Genomic DNA, 12271 nt, shown 5'->3' on the forward strand with positions numbered 1-12271 from the left:
GCCCGTGGACACTTTTGGTTGGATTCGACCATATGAGTTTTTACTAATTTGACCTCAGATGACCCGTGGTGACCTTGGATGACCCCAAAATGACCTTCAAAAAATGTTGTTTTAAATGTTGACTGTACCTACCAAGTTTCATGCCCATACGACACTTTTTAGTAATTTGACCTCAGATGACCCCTGGGAGGGGACCCCGGTGTTAGATGACTTTAAAACGAACATAAACAAAATGTTGTTTTAAATGTTGACTGTACCTACCAAGTTTCATGCCCATACGACACTTTTTAGTAATTTGACCTCAGATGACCCCTGGGAGGGGACCCCGGTGTCAGATGACTTTAAAACGAACATAAACATCTTCTTGCCAGGACAGAACTACACCCACCCACCCACCGCGTTTGAGCCCCGTCGACCTAGTTTTATGCCCATATGACAGTTTTTAGTCATTTTACCTCAAATGACCCCTGGGAGGGGGCCCCGGGGTCGGATGACTTAACGAACATAAACTTCTTCTTGCCAGGACAGAACTACACCCACCCACCGAGTTTGAGCCTCGTACGACCTAGTTTCATGCCCATATGACCGTTTTTAGTCATTTGACCTCAAATGACCCCTGGGAGGGGGGCCCGGGGTCGGATGACTTAACGAACATGAACATCTTCTTGCCAGGACAGAACTACACCCACCCACCGAGTTTGAGCCCGCCCCGTAGGACCTAGTTTCATGCCCATATGACAGTTTTTAGTCATTTGACCTCAAATGACCCCATGGGAGGGGGCCCGGGGTCGGATGACTTAACGAACATAAACTTCTTCTTGCCAGGACAGAACTACACCCACCCACCGAGTTTGAGCCCCGTACGACCTACGACGGCCTCACATTAGCAGTCACAGACAAAACCTAAATCTACAGAATATATCCATTACTCGTCGATACTCGAAAGAGCTCAAAATAAATAATTTTCTTGATGTCCTTTAACATGTTTCCATAGTTAACCATCGTTAGCCATGGATATCTATGCTGTAGAACTGACCGGTGACTAAGTCCGATTTATTGGGACGTCTATCGACCACTCGACGAGTAATGTAATGATCTGGAGGTGCACATTCATAATTAGGGATCAAATCAAAACTAAACCGCAGATCGACAGCCGGTTCCGGACGGTTTCCGGCAGCTCTAAATGTCTACGGGAATATACTCAGTAATGAGGTCAGTCGTCACACCCTGGTTCACACGGCTGGTTGATATCATCATGTCGCCTGAAATGGTTTCTATACACATGTAGTACAATACAGGGTGTATCAAAATGATTGGTACCCATCAACTTTAGTGTCTGATGAAACGCCTGCTTCTTCCAGATTAAACATTAGATCAGCTTGAAATGCCTACAATTTTACAATACAATAGGTTTATGACCTTCTATCTCATAAATCTATAAATAAGGAGGATGTTATGCTGCATTGAAGTGTCAGTCTTGGCCATGCTCACTGGATATTGATGGGTACCAATCATTTTGATACACCCTGTAGGCAGGATTTACCCCCCGGAAGTTCTTCAATGTAGATATCATTCTGGAAACTCATGCATTCTTGTAAATATCCATATAGCAATATCCTCTGACAGCCGGATGAAACCGCGCGGTCGAGTTTTTACTGTTAAGGGATTTGATTTGATCCCTTATGTGTTGCATGTTTCTCATGATTATCTCGCGATGTATTGCCTTTTAAAAACAGTAAATTTATGTATATTCAGTTTAGCACGTAGTTTCCAGCAAGTTTCTATTTAAAACACTTCTTATACGACACGTTATACGTCGATCATTTGTATTGCCTCATTAAATGACTGAGTGAGCCTTGTATAACAATAGCAATCGGTTGACTAGAGTTCTGAGTGTTACATGGGTGTTGGAATGCAGTTTCAAATCCCCGTCAAGCCAGCAATTTCTTAAGAGAGGGTCAGGGATGGAAATACATGTCAAAGACTGGTCATGATGGTTGGCTGTGGGAGAAAGTACTATTGAAGAGATGGTTGAGACAACTGCCCGGAAAATACAGTTGGCCCAGGGGAAATAACAGATTAATTTCCAATGTACGGATAACAGGAAATTTATTGTCGAGTCAGCAAGTGGACAAAACCATTTTAATATCCATGCAAAGATGAGACTAATTCAGTATTATTCAGAGACGTGAAGTTGCAGATCAGTCAACGTGAAGGACTCCTGTGGTAATCTTCTTGCCTTAAAGGACCATTGCCTGTCTGACTAAAATATTGCTGCTATTTAGATTGACAACTACATCCAGATAGCTGACCCAACATGTCATACAAAGAAGCTATCCAATTGCTAGACAAAAGTATACGGTACTGCATCAAAACTTTAAATATCATGTTCGCATTGGAATGATTGTACCTTGTCGCAGATCATATTAGAAAAATAACATTTGAATGAAGACAAAGGTATGATTAACATATTAGATGGCAAGTTCACGGCTGTATTCAAACTATGCCTTGATCCCTTCGATTAACACCAATATTTTGATAACAATGAATTGCATGAGATATATCCTGATGTGTTTGATGGACTGGCAAATCTGGTTGGGTATACGTGGCTCACAATAATTTCATGATATAGACGAATCCAACGAACCAAGTCATGGTCAGGATTTGGTCGGCCATTGACTGGGTCCCCGCAGCACCAAACTGGCGTTGTGACTGCCCAATTGGGTGGATTAAAGCCGCTTAAAATGCGATGTTAGATTCTTTTGTGTTGTAAACTGTCATCATTCTTTTGTCTACGTGTAACACGGGTGATAGAATGCAGTTTAAAATGCCCTCCAAAGCCGCATCATTTCAGATTTTAGGTGGGATGGAGCCGACGGGGACCCAAATATGGCTGCCATTGAGGTGTAGGAATGCGTGAAATTGGATTCGTCTATATAGCCTGGTGTGTTTGGAGGAGTGCCACCTCTGGAGCTGTTATACCTACGTTAGCAATGCTTTCCATGAGATACAACCGACGGATTGAACAAACTGGACAGGTCTTCTGTGATAAACAATACATTAGCATACTTGCGATCGGCAAGACCAATGGAAATGGTATTCACGGTTTTTAAAAATGTGAGAATAATGGGTATTGGCAGGTACTAATCATTCTGGGACAACACTGTATCCACCGTATTTCAAAATTAAGAACGAATTGTTAATTTTGTTTCTTATTTAATTGACATGGAGGATAATGTTATCACTTTTCTTTTTAGAAGCTGCAGTATGTAACATTGCATTCAAACAAGACCAAACAAAAAGACAAAAATTGTCTCCGCTTATTAATGTTGCTCTATATAAAGTTTAGAACATTAATGTTAATGGTAACTATAGGAACACGTAAACAGTTTAAATTGTAGTGATGTCACCGGACCTCATGCAGCTGCGCTGCTGAATTATAGGTGCTAATGTACTCTGAACAGTCGATAAAAAAACCAAATAATTTCAGATCATTAACGATAATGGCAATGCATGGTAACCATAGGAACACGTAAACAGTTACCATGACAAAACATTTTGTGGGCATCATGAGTGATGGCATCGGTGATTATGCACCTGCTTAAATATATGTGCTATTGTAAATGTGGAACATTACAGGAAATCAAATAAATCAGTCTACTTTAAGTCTCTCCTAGTATGTATTTAAGTTTGTAAGATTTATTGAGCTACACCATATGAATGATAGGCCTTTTGAACATTGTGAGGCGTGGACAGTGGTCCTCAATATTTGGTCACCGCTTTACTTCATAGCTGAAGCCGCTGCTGATCATGCAACGAGTCATAATTTACACAACACAACTGCTAATGTGGCGGAGGTTGAAGTTTACAATACCAGACTTACTATAATAAAGGTAAATAAGGGGTGGTGCAATAATTATGTGTACCCCTGGGGTGAATTATATGGGGGGGCGCAAAGATTTTTGGCAGGCCAAAGGGGGCAAGCTTTTTTTGGCAGGTCGAAAGGGGGGTCAGCGATTTTGGCAGGTCGAGGGGGGGGGGGTGGGCAAGCAATTTTTGGCACAGATATTTTGGGCATTGTTTTAGTCTGAGCTCAAAAAGAAACTTATAATTTTCACAAGGTCATATCTTGAAATCCTGTCCATCAAATTGAACAAAATTACACAGGTTTGCTTTAATACTCTACTTTGACATGTCAGTAACCAAGCAGTTATCCAACTGACACAACAGCAAAATGCACTGACATGGAACAGCTTCCTGGACCACTTTCACAGCCCAGCCCTGTTTCATGAAAAAAGTGTATGAAAAGCAGAAAGCAGCACCGTTTTATCATCTGTGCAAGGATCTTGCGTGCATTCTCACAGATTTTTTGTGCTGAGTGCCAAATGTTGGGCTGTGAAAGTGGAGGAACTTCCAGGAAGCTGTCCCATGACAGTGCATTTTACTGTTGTGTCAGTTGCACAACTGCTTGGTTACTGACACGTGTTTTGAGTAGAGTATTAAAGTAATCCTGTGTGTAATTTTGGTTCATTTTGATTGACAGTATTTTAAGATATGACCTTGTGATTCACAAGTTGTAAAAATTATAAGTTTCTTTTTGAGCTCAGTGTATATTAAGCCCTAAAAAGGCGTAGGAAAACGTTACGAACACGTTCAAATATGCTAAATTTCCTGCTCGCTGCGCTCGCATTACATGTTAAGACAATTTAAAGTTTCAAATTCAGGTTCCCCAAAATCTTGCATGTGTACGGGGGGGGGGCAAAGATTTTTTGGCACATCAAAAGGGGGGGGGGAGCAAAGGTTTGTTGGCACGTCGAAAGGGGGGGGCAAAGGTTTTTTGGCACGGCCAAAGGGGGGGGCAAGCGATTTTGGCAGACCATTTTGAGAATTCACCCCCGGGGTACACATAATTATTGCACCACCCCTAAACTATTGTTAGCTAGCTTTTATCGAACACATTTTCGAAAGATAACAAACCCTGAAATGTTTTAAACAGCTACATTATGAAACTACAATACGGAGGTGCTGATATTTGTGTTTCAAAGCTGCGTAGTTTCTGTATGTTTTCACCTTTCCCTTGAATGGTTTATTTGCAAAAGTAATTGTTATTCTCTTAGCACCTACCGATCATAATATATTTCTCTTAATTATTTACAGAGTTGCTGGAGGATTATACCAGAACTTTTGACAATTGTGCGTTCCAAATGGCGTCTCGTTTTTTGTTGTGGACGACGTTCGTAGCATTACTCATCACTAAAATAGGGAATGGATCGCCTACAACCGGAGACGATGCTATAACCATTGGGAACGAGTATGACGAGTCAGAAGACTACTACCATGACTACGAAAGCAGCAGTAAGCCGAAGAGCTACGTGTCAAGTGCAGATTTTGGCTTGGACTGCTTCTACATATTGGATAATCGTCAAACAAGTGACGTCAATAACAGATTTGCGCTGGATCTTTATAGAGAAATTGCAACCGATTCAAACAATGATAACATATTGTTTTCCCCGTACAGTATTTTAAATAGTCTAGCGATGGTGTATCTTGGTGCACGCGGAAACACATCGAAACAAATTCTGGACGCCTTGGGGATCGATTCATCAGAGGATTTACAGTTACACAGATCGTTCTACGATCTGAATGACGTCATTATGTCGTCTTTAACGAAATCCTATTCTCTTCGATCGGCAAATCGGATCTTTATAATGGACAGTGGCGTATCTTTAAGAGAGCAATTTATTTACGACACGAAGAAATATTTTAATGCTACCGCAGAAAATGTAGTCAAACGCAAGGCCAGACGAATTATCAACACATGGGTCCGACAACAAACAAATAATAAAATAAAGAATTTGATAGGTCGAGATGACTTGAATCCGGAAACTGTTCTAGTGCTCGTCAATGCTGTATATTTTAAAGCCAAATGGGAGCAACAATTCCATAAGAAATTGACGAGACCAGGTATGTTTCACACTTCCCATAACGTATCTGTTGAAGTATCGATGATACATCACAGGGGACGTTTTTCATACGGATTTGACCACGTGTGTCAGTGTGAAGTTCTTGAATTGCCTTACAAGGGCAAAGTGTTCAGCATGATAATAGTTGTCCCTAGATATAACTATGCGCTAGATGACCTTGAAAGGCAACTATCACCGGAAACATTTTGGCGATGGTCGGTTATTACCCGAACTGAACAGGAAATTACTTTAAATTTGCCAACATTTTCCCTTTCTGAACAAGTTGATCTGGATTCAATTTTGAAAAAGATGGGTTTGGTAGATTTATTTGACAATGAGAAAGCTGATTTATCTGGCGTGTGTCAGGAGAATACAAAGAAATTGTACGTATCCAAGGTGAATCATAAAGCAAGTATTGACGTGAACGAAGAAGGCAGTGAGGCTACTGCTGCTACTGTCATGTTTATGGTTCCATTTTCACTGAACAGGGTTGTAAACATAAACAGACCGTTTCTTTTCTACATAAGACACAATCCAACCGATACAATCTTGTTTCTCGGCAGAGTAATTAGACCCGGGGACTAGACCAATCAAATGAAAAGGCATCAACTGACATCATTATCCTGCGCCAAAAAGTATCCTTACACTTTTAATTTTTTAAATAAACCATATTTTAAAATAAACCATATTTCGGTAAATTTATTTGTTTCATAGATGCACTATCTAATCCGGCACATTCTGACACCCCATTAAAAACAATGTGACTTCAAGAAGCAAAGTTACAAGCATTTGATTAGACGAAGGTCCAGTTTTAAAAGTGACAGACTGGCCTATTCAAAACTCCACGGACTAGACATCTGGTTTGAGAGGGGTGAATGGCTAATTTTATGCGTGACTTTAATTTAAAACAAAAGGAACAAAAGAAAACTGAAACAAAAGAGCTGACAAATAAAATGAGTTATGAAAAGTACAGAGAAGTAAATATTAAAATAAAACTGCTTTAAATAAAGCTTCATTGGAGAAACTGTGTCTCTTTGATACGCTTGTTGGAATCTTTTTGCGCCTTGTATAGGCCAGTTTGTCATTTATAAAACTGGACCTTCGTCTATTTAATTGCTTCTAACTTTACTTCTTAAGGTCGCATTGGATTCAATGTGGTGTCATAATCATGATAGTGTGCAGGATTAGATAGTGCATCTATTAAAAAACAAATTTATCCCAACATGGTTCAGTTTTGAAATTGTGATTATTTTTCCAAGTGTAAGGATACTTTTTGGCGCAGTATATAAACCAGAAAACATTAGCGGCACCAGCAATTCTTGAAAATTTGGGCTGAATGACTTTAAACGTGACTATTCGATATGATTCTAAGTGGCTTTATTTGAAGTTTTAAAACCTTTTCCCAAATATTTTGACAATTATTTTCCCATGCTAAGATACCGTTATTTATGTAAGGAAGTATTAACGTACAATATAGTGAGTACATTATTCGCTTGGGAACAAAGTATTTTAGTTGGTTTATTACACCAACACCTCTAGATATATTAATATGAAATTTCAAAGTTAGATTTTCATCAATTGCTACTCCAAGGAATTTGGTCTTATTCATCCTTTCCCGAATTACATTATCCAGTATGATATCATTGGTAACATTGTACAATATACAAATTTTTTTTATTGCATGAGGTGAAAGGGCTTTGGTAGTAGGTTATAATAAAAATTCCTTTAAAAAGGAACAGGGCGAACAAATGAGGAAGTGTCAAGATAAAGGTGTAGTTATTTTATTGTTTGAACTGTTTCTATAATTCGCATCGATCATTATCGAACCGGGTATCGAACCCCAACGGTTTTAGCTTGTATTTATATTATTTATTAACATAGGCCTATTTGTTTGTGATATTTCAAGCGTTTTAAAATTTCAAAATAATCCCATTCAATTACACGGTTGACGGTGGAAATTTACTGAATTTAGAGAATGCACTGCGACCACCACCTGAGACTTATCAAAATAATATTATTAACTAATCCCATAACTGTTCAAATAACAGCCCTCACTTAACAGACATTAAGTCTCAATTGACAGGGTACGTAAGTGCTAAAGTAAATATATTTTCTCTTTATCGCCTGCCTAAGTTTCCCCATTTAAGGGATGGGGTATGAACGTTTGGACAGTATTATTGTGGGACATTAGAGCACATCAGACATGTTGAATTGTATTCTGAATACGAAGAATGTCCTTTTGATATAAAATAATTTTGATTTTTTGAAATTCGCAAATGATGATTTTTACTTAAGGTGTATGTAGGTGGGATGAAAAAGCCGACGATCAATTGAAAATTTTGACCTTTCGTATTGAAGATATTGAGTCCATATTTTCAATATGAAAGGTCAAAATTTTTCAATTGAACGGCTTTTCCTCCCAGCTACATACACTTTAAGAATATATGTCATTAGATTTATAAAATTTACTTCGAGGGCTGTTATATATGAAAAATATCAAATTTTAATAATTTGTCATAAAATTTGTAGGCCTATTAGATCGTGATTTTCAAAAAATGAAAATTATTTGATATCAGAAAGACATTCTTCGTATTAGGAATGCAATTCCATATGTCTGATGTGCTCTCATGTCCCACGAAAAATACTATCGAATCGCCCATTCCAGATCCCTTAAGTACTCTCTCTAATTTACTCAAGGTTGTGTTTGTATAAATGAATTCAGTTATATAAACACAGCCTTGTGAAAAGGTCATGTTGACATAAATTAATTGACTGTGTGGTTAAACATGTTAAAGTATCGTTAACAGATTCTATACGCTAGATAGCAGAACAACAAGCACATACAGGCAAGTATTTTGCCAGTATCAATAAAACTATAATGAGGCTATTAATGTAGTCCAACTGTACGTACAATCTGGCAATACCGCTAAATCTTAAAGAAATGAAAAATATCTGTTGCAATTTTCGGATTTGCATAAAAGTAATTCTAGTTCATCCAAGTTGTAAAACAATTATTTCTTTTAATACAAACACATTCCTTGGTAAGACAACTTTATAGCACTGTTTGAATATCAACATGAAGTAGTAATGACAAATTTAAATGTACACTATCGCCTCTGTAGTTTCCTGATTACATAGACAGCACGATTATTATATTTTTAATGTGCAACGCTGTGAGGAAATAAGTATGCCAAAACCCATCGCAATAAGGACGAAAAATGCTTTGCATTTTTCGCCCAAAAAGTCACATCAAAAATTCCTCCTGAGCTTGTTGCATAGCAACGGTAGATTTTATGATTTTGGCAATTTTTGCTTATTTTGGGGTGAAAATAAGGGAAAATATGTACTTTTCTGAATTGCTCCTGAATTTAAATTTGAGGTCACATTAAAAAAAAAACTTTCACCATAAAGTATCTTTGTGCTTTCCCCAGATGCAAAATTATTTCAATAATATTTACAATTTTAGGGCTGGGCAACAATGCCAATTTAGCACTTTTGTAAAAATGCAATTTTTACCCTATCTTTGAAGTCGAAAAACTAATTTTGAGACAAATGTCCTCATGTTTAAATGTGTTTATGAATTACTTGTCATTGTATATTTTTGAAGATGTTATGTTTAGTTACCATATGTACATTTTCACGATGAATTAGCGTTTGCTCGAGCAAAATTACAAAAGTTGAATTGTATTTGGTAATTTTTATGGCGTATTTTTTTAACGAAATTTTGCTGAAAATCGGCTGCAGTTCCAATTTCCATTTTTCAATTATGTTTCTGGCTGGCTGAGTGAATGAAGGGGTTTCGTGGATATCTGAGGTCCAGGATACCTGAAATCCAAGATGGCCGCCCATAGCAACGATAAATCATCAAATTAGCCAGGTGAAATTACAATAATTCGGAATATGCCTGACCTAAAACGGTCATTGAGGTGTCTACCCCACTAAATCAAGGCTGGCTGAGTGAAGAAGGGGTTTCATGGAAGTCTGAGGTCAGGACACCTGAAATCCAAGATGGCATCTATATAACCATAGCAACCATAAATCATCATATTAGCCAGGTGAAAGTATATTCCGAATTATTGTAATTTCATCTGGCTAATATGATGATTATGGTTGCTGGCGGCCATCTTGGATTTCAGGTGTCCTAGACCTCAGACATCCATGAAACCCCCTTCATTCACTCAGTCAGCCTTGATTTAGTGTATATATACACCTCAATGACCTTGTAGGTCACGCATATTCCGAATTATTGTCATTTCACCTGGCTCATTTGATGATTTATCGTTGCTATGGGCGGCCATCTTGGATTTCAGGTATCCTGGACCTCAGATATCCATGAAACCCCTTCATTCACTCAGCCAGCCTTGATTTAGTGGGGATAGACACCTCAAGCAGCCTTCTAGGTCAAGTAGTTTCAGAGTTATTGTCACTTTACCTGGTTCATAAGTACATTTTGGCGGCCATTTTGAAAAATGGCGATATACAGAGTTTGCCCGGGTTTGGAATTTTCCACCTAGTAGAATTTGGAAGACCTATGCATACCCTACTCGAATCAACTTTCAAACTTTCCTCTTTGAAAAATGTATACGGGTCTGTAGGACAGGGCCAGGACTAGGTACCTCAATTTGCATCATGTATAACCAAATTTTAAGCTCATTACTCGTCGATGGTCGATCATTTGAATTTGGATTTGGAAGATACCTTCTCTTAAATAACAGTATTGCGAACCACCAGCATACATAACTCGATGTAGAGAGTCTTTCCTATTCAGAGGAAATATTGCAATTACACACCTTATTGCCTTTTAACAATAACCATTGACACTAGCACATATCAGAGAAGATGTAAGAAAAGGATGGAGAACAGAATTATATCCTTGAGATAATACCGTAGGTAATCCTGTTGCACCTATCATAGTCCTTTATTCTCAAGTGGTGGGTTAACCAACAGTTAAAAATAGCTGTGTTCACACATGCACTTATTACCGGTAATATTTTATCTAGGCTTATGTCCGATCGAATTAAATATTTCCGCTAATCCCTTAGTGCGTCCACATTTGTCGGCAATAGCGCTATACGCTGGCGAAGTTACGTAATAATCGGATTAACTACCATAGCAATAGGCGAATCATGCTGATTAGTTGCACCTGTAAGATTAGTATCTTTGAAAAGACCGGTATTGTATTCAATCTATGATTGCAGACATACAGGTGATGAGTGCAACCTGCTTGTAGTACAGCGCGAAATGTTCAAAATTGTTTTCACCTATTGCTATGGCAATCCGATAAATGACGTAACTTCGCCAGCGTATGCCCGACGTGTTATGTCCGTTAAAGCCTATTACCGGTCATAAATATTTTCTTTCTACATGAGCATCATCAGAAAATTTAACCCGATTTTAAATGTTTTCACTGAAAATTCACTTTCAATAAACGCCCCTCTTTAGAACAAATTACAGACAATGCGGTAGATATGTCATGTAAGAAAATGCAAATTCAAAAGTTCCAAAATTAAGACCAATTTTGTATTTATGTAGGTTCTATTATTATTATTATTATTATTATTATTATTATTATTATTATCATTATTATTATTATTATTATTATTATTATTATTTTAGTTTGACAAAGTAGTCCCATTTTACAGTAGACTTAGCTCTATATCGCATTTTATACATGTAGGCCCTACTATGGTGGACATCTTTGAAAAATGACAAAAATAAACAAAATTACACTGACTCCCATCATCATGCTATTTTTTTCTTGGTGGGGGGTCCCAAATTTACAAAAAGTCGGCTTCAATAAAATTTCGACCTCCCCTATTTCGGCAGCAAATATTTTATGACCCCCCCCACACCGTTTACCCCCAAAAAAAAAAAACAGGCATCAGTCTTTTGAATAAAATAAACACACTATCTGTAGTCATGCTGTGTTGTGACTCCCTACATTTTGGTCATCAAAAATATTTTATGACACCCCTATTTTTCTTTCCGTATATATTTGGGACCCGCCTAATCATCTTATAAAATGCAATTGCATGCCTTTCTGTTATCATGCTTATGGCTTAATAAATTTCATCTCCATCTACATCCAGGGCCATACTGCCCCCCCACTGAACCCTCTGGGGTTAACATTTGCTACCCCCCCGAAACTCGTGTAGGTTATCCCAATAAGGATGGTCAATTGCTCCTACGCCTGAATTTTTCACCCGATCATGGAGGGTGCGATGGAGAGTTTTCAGTGCCTTTATCACTACAGGTATCTGCTCCCCGACCGTATCGGGACCCCCCCTGTCATGTAATAGCGTGGCTAT

The 12271-nt window shown here is 38.2% G+C and overlaps 1 pseudogene; it reads left to right on the forward strand.

The window, feature by feature from the left end:
- Positions 1 to 3730: 3730 nt before the first annotated feature.
- Positions 3731 to 7622, forward strand: LOC140164727 (leukocyte elastase inhibitor pseudogene; annotated as a pseudogene).
- Positions 7623 to 12271: the final 4649 nt, after the last annotated feature.

This window comes from Amphiura filiformis, chromosome 11 (genome assembly GCF_039555335.1).
Source record: "Amphiura filiformis chromosome 11, Afil_fr2py, whole genome shotgun sequence".
Taxonomy (NCBI): Eukaryota; Metazoa; Echinodermata; class Ophiuroidea; order Amphilepidida; family Amphiuridae; genus Amphiura; species Amphiura filiformis.